The 6,000-nt window shown below is 38.1% G+C and overlaps 1 protein-coding gene across 1 annotated transcript in view; it reads left to right on the top strand.

Moving 5' to 3' along the window:
- The first annotated feature begins 1,342 nt into the window (after positions 1-1,342).
- LOC133977377 (sodium- and chloride-dependent GABA transporter 2-like) overlaps positions 1,343-6,000 on the top strand; it is a 26,117-nt gene continuing 21,459 nt past the window's right edge. The window contains exon 1 of the mRNA XM_062415527.1: positions 1,343-1,545. The gene's annotated coding sequence lies outside the window, so the exon portion shown is untranslated. The remainder of the gene's footprint in view (positions 1,546-6,000) is intronic.

Raw genomic sequence — 6,000 nt, 5'->3', positions numbered from 1 at the left:
CAGAGTCATGTTTTTCAGGACTGATGTACTCCACCCAAACAGATCTAGAGTTAAAGTACTGATGGACCATTTTTTGTTCAGCCAGCGACACCCATCGGCAGAACAAAGATGATGCACCCTCATACACAGCAGCCGTGCAAACAAAACATCACAACCATCAGTGGTTTCGGCAAGAAATACACTGCCTCATAATGTAGGCTACTATAATATATACTACTCCTGCTAAAATGACAAATCGTCTTTTATTCATTTTTGTTCATGTGCAGGTACAAAGTGTAGGTATTGGCCAGAATTTTAATTTAAACATTCTCAAATTAACTAAAATTATTAACAGAATGTGAAAAAAATTACAGTTTTGACACAATGTCAAAGACCTATATGTATTGTGTTGCAGAGATCTCTACTGACGTAAAGCACGCTAAACAGCAAGCTTCAGCCCGTACTGTTTTATAATAACACTTTATACCACAGGGGCGATAGAGAGTCATTGTAGCCTCCAGTCTGCCCTCAGTATAAGAGTATCAGTATAAGAGTAATAAGAGGAAGAAGAACTGGCAGAATGGTGGTGCCAGGCTGAATGCTGTTGTTATTTTCATCCCATAGCGTTACACACGTTTTATTTTCTTCAATGTCAGAAAGTTGCACAAATATTCTCAGAGCAGCTAATGCTGTGGCGCAGGCTAGCTGGGGAGATATCAGGAGGTCATGTCACCTGATCCATAAAAACTGAAAGCACAATTTGACATTGTTTGTATCTGGCCCGAAAACAGCACTCTGCAGAAAATCCTGCATACTATACCTTTAAGAGTCATGCTCATAACATGGTAAATTAGAAACATTTTCTTAACACAACATACAAAGTAGGCCTACAGCTAAGGCTGATGTTAGTATTTGTGCAAACATTTGCTCATAAACTGAAGCACTGGAGAATTTTGGACCTACATTAAAAGTTTAGGGATCGCTAAAGTTATTAAGATATGTTGTCTGGGCATCATTGGTATTTACTCAATTAATTGCTGGTACTTTTCATTTAAAAACAAGAATGCCAACCTCATGTTGGCGCTAAAGAGAAAGTAACAGGATCCACACAGACAGAGGGTTTCATCCTCTGGGAACAATAATAGTTTTTGATAATATTTCAATCTGGATTAAAGTGGTGGACAGACTAACTGACCTACAATGCTCTACATGGAGCCACGGTCGCTTGTGTCCAAATCCTCAGTTTTGAATGTGAGACCATGTAGCCTTGTTGAACAGTCCCCGCCTTAAGTTTCTCATTCAGAAACACATAACAGCCCGCCCCCTCTGCTCTCACTCTGTCTCGTTTGCGCTTTCTCCCTCCCTCATTGTCACACACACACTGCTCTCTCAAGCCTCTACACATGGGCTCACTCATGGTCAGAGCTGGGAAGAACACTTGTCCGGGACATACTGGGGGATCTAGACTTTTATTTTCCCCAAAAGGCACCAGATGAATTCCACCAAAGGCTAAATGGAAGCATAACACAGAGATTCAGACTACTGACGTGCAGCTACCTTACTCAGGTACTCTTTAACGATCCCTTTCCTTTAAGGTCACAAGCATGTTTCCTGTCTTTATGTTTGTGCCGTGAAATGTGACTGTAGACTACTAAATGTTATTTTCTTTAATAGGAACCAAACGCTATCCTTGCAGTTGAGATACAACTGGGCTTTTGTGGTTGTACTTATTCTTGGCGCTTGTAGCTGCAATATGTAGGGCAAAGGTTATTGGCTATGCTTCCGTGAGAGCAACTATTTCCCCTGTTTAGAGTAACACCTAAGGCTGTTGTATGTGCATGCCTGCAGAACACTCATGTTGAGTAAGACAAATATATGTGTCTTTTGCAAATATTTAAGCAAATAGCCCGATTAAATCATCTTCTAAAATGCTATTTTGACACAATTGGACTGATGAATGAAATTAAATGAATGAATGAGAACATTTTGGCGATACTTTTAATTAGAAAAAAAACAAGCTAGAGAAATAAATTATGAACAGTTTATTCATGTTTCTAAGTAATTTAAAACATTGGAAATCCCAAAAGGAAAACCGGAATCTGGATGTTAATGAAACAGCAGAACAACAGAATAGTTCAGGAATTTTACGATATGTGTTTTTGTCTGGGTCAGTCAGAAAATTAAATCAGAAATTTAAATTATTACTACTGAACCCTGACTACCCTGACAGTGGTGGACTGAGATAAAAAAAGAAACATACTCAGCCGAGCAAACCAGCAACTATTTATTATAGTGCCAAGTTTCTCAGATCAGGTTTCTTGTTCAAATGTAGAGCAAAATATCATCATAGACATTTTTAAAGAAAACCATAATCTGTAGACAAGTTTATGCTCTCATAAACATCACATTGTCTACACTTGTCCTTGTTGAGTTTTGCCTTTTCCTCATTTATCTATTCACTTGTTAATATTGTTTGAACATATTCAACTTGTAATTGTGACTCCTTATGATAATTAATCAGTGCAGATAGAAATGAGCTGACAGGTACAGTAAGTCTGGTTTCATTCATTCATATTCAGATACCTGATATATATATATATCTCTCATAGATGATAGTGTGTTTGTTCCACTACTCTCAGCCAGTCCATGTTAGTATTAGAGCTGGTGACTATCAATAGTGCACTACTGTTTATATTGCATAATGGCATATACTGTATGATGCATTAACACTCACAAGACATTTAGACACAACAACTCTTCCTAATTAAACAAAAACACATTGTTTGTAACTGCCCTCCATAACAACACATATAAGCATGTCCTGATCTGATCCGCTATTGGCCTTCTAAAACCGCTCTCAGTCACTGCTTGATAACAGCAAGTGTGGTTATATAAAAATAAATAATAATGATTAAATAATAATAATTGCAACCATTATCTGAGTTGGATGTATGCAGCCTGTTGCCTGCAACAGCTCACTGTGGGTGATTCCATCACTCCCTTGCAAAAGTTAAAAATAACCATCTTGTTTTGCACACAAATTTCTGATCACTAGTCATGGTCAGTGCCAACTTGGGTGACAAACACATTGTGTTTCGCCAATTGGACATTTTTAATGTGAAGCTGCAGTTGTTAGACGTTGATGTCTTTGCGTAAGCAGTAACTTAATACAGCTGAAGCCGATATCAATAAGATAAAATTGCTCTAATGCATTGTTTTACTGTGAATCCCTCTTTCTTAGGTAGGTAATCGGAATCCAGTGTGGGAATGGCAGAGTCTGATTGAATGACTAGTGAAGAAAAATGCTCACCATAAAAGTAAATGTTGTAAGATGAAATGTTGTAATTTGGTCATGTTTAGGCACAAAAATAACTTCAGGCAAAGATCATGGTCAAGGAAAGGATACCAACATTGACAGTCAGTAAGAAACAGGATGCAAACAGTCTGATATTCTGTGTATCCTCTCAACCACCTCGAGCTTTGTCACTTTCTTAAACGATGTGTCATTTCCTAAAGTCTATGTCTTGTCTTGTTCTGCACTGAGTGCGTAGTGTAGACTGTTCTCAGATCATAACATGCACATTTCTGTCTGCTTGTCTTAATGGCAGTCTAAATGCTCTCTAAACCACAGCATATGTTCTGTTATGTTTTGCAGTTACTGGGACAAATTGACAGCAAGTCTCTTCTCCAAAATATCCAGCTCTACTAATTGTGGTTGTACCGTTGACGTCATATTATGCACTAGATGGTTCCATTATGTTCAATTAAATGAAAAAATATTTGGGTGACAGGTAGTGTTGTCTCATTCTGCAGGAAAGTCCTCGAGGTATTGCATCCCTACCAGGTCTGACAATGCTGCAGTGTGTTTGATTCTGTAATCTGTCCTCCCTTACACTTACAAGGATGCCTACAGTAGGCAGTAAAATTATTGATTACTATTTCATTAGTAATGCATTTGTCTCAAAATCTGTGATTTGGTTTTCCGCAATTGTTTTGTTTACATTCGGGTTCTGGACTCGGTGTTGAAGCATTATAACCTTCATTTTTCAGTACAAAAATAAATACCTAAGTACTTGTATGTTATTACCTCCTCAACTCTCTCCCTGTTCATTAAAACTGGGCTGTGATCACCAACAGACCCGGGACTATTTTTTTTTTTAATTTTGCATTTAAATGTCTAAGTCTTTTGTCAGTAAACTGAGTATGGTTGTATAATCAGAAAACTTAATAATGTAGTTTTTTGTGTACTGGTTTCTGTAGTAGTTCATGAATAATGTGAAAAGAAGGGGAGAGCTTAGGCCGCCTTAAGGAGCTCCAGTACTTATTACACAAACCTGATATAAAGCCATTGCATTGTCAATAAGTCTTTTATTTCAACAAACTGTTTTTAATTATGTGCTCTTGTTCAACATATCTGGATAAATAAGGGTTTAAGCAACTTTCAGTAAAACCAGTTTAACACTTATTTTTTGCTTATTATTTGTGAACTTGTGTACAATTAATTGCAATCTAGGCAAAAAATAAGATGTACAAATGTTAATGTATGAGACCCATTGTGGGTGATCATACTCTTTAATTGTTGCGCAGTTCTCTCCAAGCAGTGTGGTCTTCCAGGAAAACAATGACATAATTTATCGGACACGAACTCAATGGCTCAATAAACCTGACAGTTATGTCATGTGTTGTAGCTCTCTCATGAACTCTTGAACTTAAAATTGATTTTTAGAGCCACGATAACGCCTTTTCCCTTATATGAACGTAACACCAAGAGGAGGAATTTCTCTAGTGGAGGCTCTATTTATTCAGAAACAGGAGGGTCAAATGTGACGTGACACTACTCTTCAATAGGAGTAGTCAGGTTGAAGTTTCACTGAAATGTCTTGGAGAAAGACACTGAATACCTACGGACCTCCACTGGCACAGATTGAGACTGATCTTGCAAGGAAAAAATTCAAGTGACAGAAGCCCTCTAGCAGCTGTGCAGCAAAGAAGGAAATCTGGTGACTATTATCATGAACCATGACCACAATTTTCCCTTAACTGCCACCACATGGTCACTATTGTAACCATGACAACGAAGGTCCCCTGACCTTAAGGAAGCAGTCATTTTAACCACAATGTTTCCCTTACAGTACTTATTTCAACCCAAACCTTCTTCCCTAAACCTAACCAAGTAATTTTTGTGTCTGAACCTAACCAGACCTCAACCATAGTGTTGTCATAAAACATTATTTTTTTAACAGTGATGGCTTTGGAAGGCATTGAAAAATGATGTAGTCCTGCCAATAGGGATGTTAGATCAGAAAACGCTTCTGTGTTGCTCTTGGGTACATGGACCAATAACATATTCATTATGTAATTTAATTTGGGGGACTTTAGAAGGAGATCTACAGATTTGTTGCCTAACCTCACTATGGCAGAGAAAGAGTTTCCAGAGAGGAACAGAAACACCACACTATTAGTGGAAAGCTCAAAATGGATAAGGTCATACAATGTGTCCCAAAAGTGTTTATAGCCATTCCAAAGGTCACACTCAAAAAGTGAAAAGCCTGCCGTCATCTACACATCTGTAGTCGCTGAGAGAAGCAGGCATTAATGTCAGATTATCAGATGCAGAACCCCCATTTCCAATGTCAGAAAGGTGTGGAAGTCATATATGGAGATTAGGGCATAGCAGAGAATAGACAAAGCTTTAACTGTGAGTTAAACCTGTGTTCATACCTATATTCAAATTTCTCTGTGTTCTGACAGTGCCTGTCCTTACAGCACATCGATATAAAGGTGCGTAATTTTTAATCACCTTGTGAACCACTGGCGTCTGACATTATTGGCTCTAACAAGCACACAGTTACTTTCAGACTGAGGCCATAACAAAAACACTTGCGTTTAAACTGCAGGTGGCCAAGGAAGCTGTATTGTTGCAAGGTTTTTTCCACTCTCTCTTTTATGTAACTATTACCAGCAACCCACAGAGATCTGATTAGTCAAAAAGGCTTCCCGTTTGTTCTGTAACTTGCTCAA

The sequence above is a fragment of the Scomber scombrus genome, chromosome 3, assembly GCF_963691925.1.
Source record: "Scomber scombrus chromosome 3, fScoSco1.1, whole genome shotgun sequence".
Classification (NCBI taxonomy): Eukaryota; Metazoa; Chordata; class Actinopteri; order Scombriformes; family Scombridae; genus Scomber; species Scomber scombrus.
This window is presented reverse-complemented; position numbering and strand designations above follow the sequence as displayed.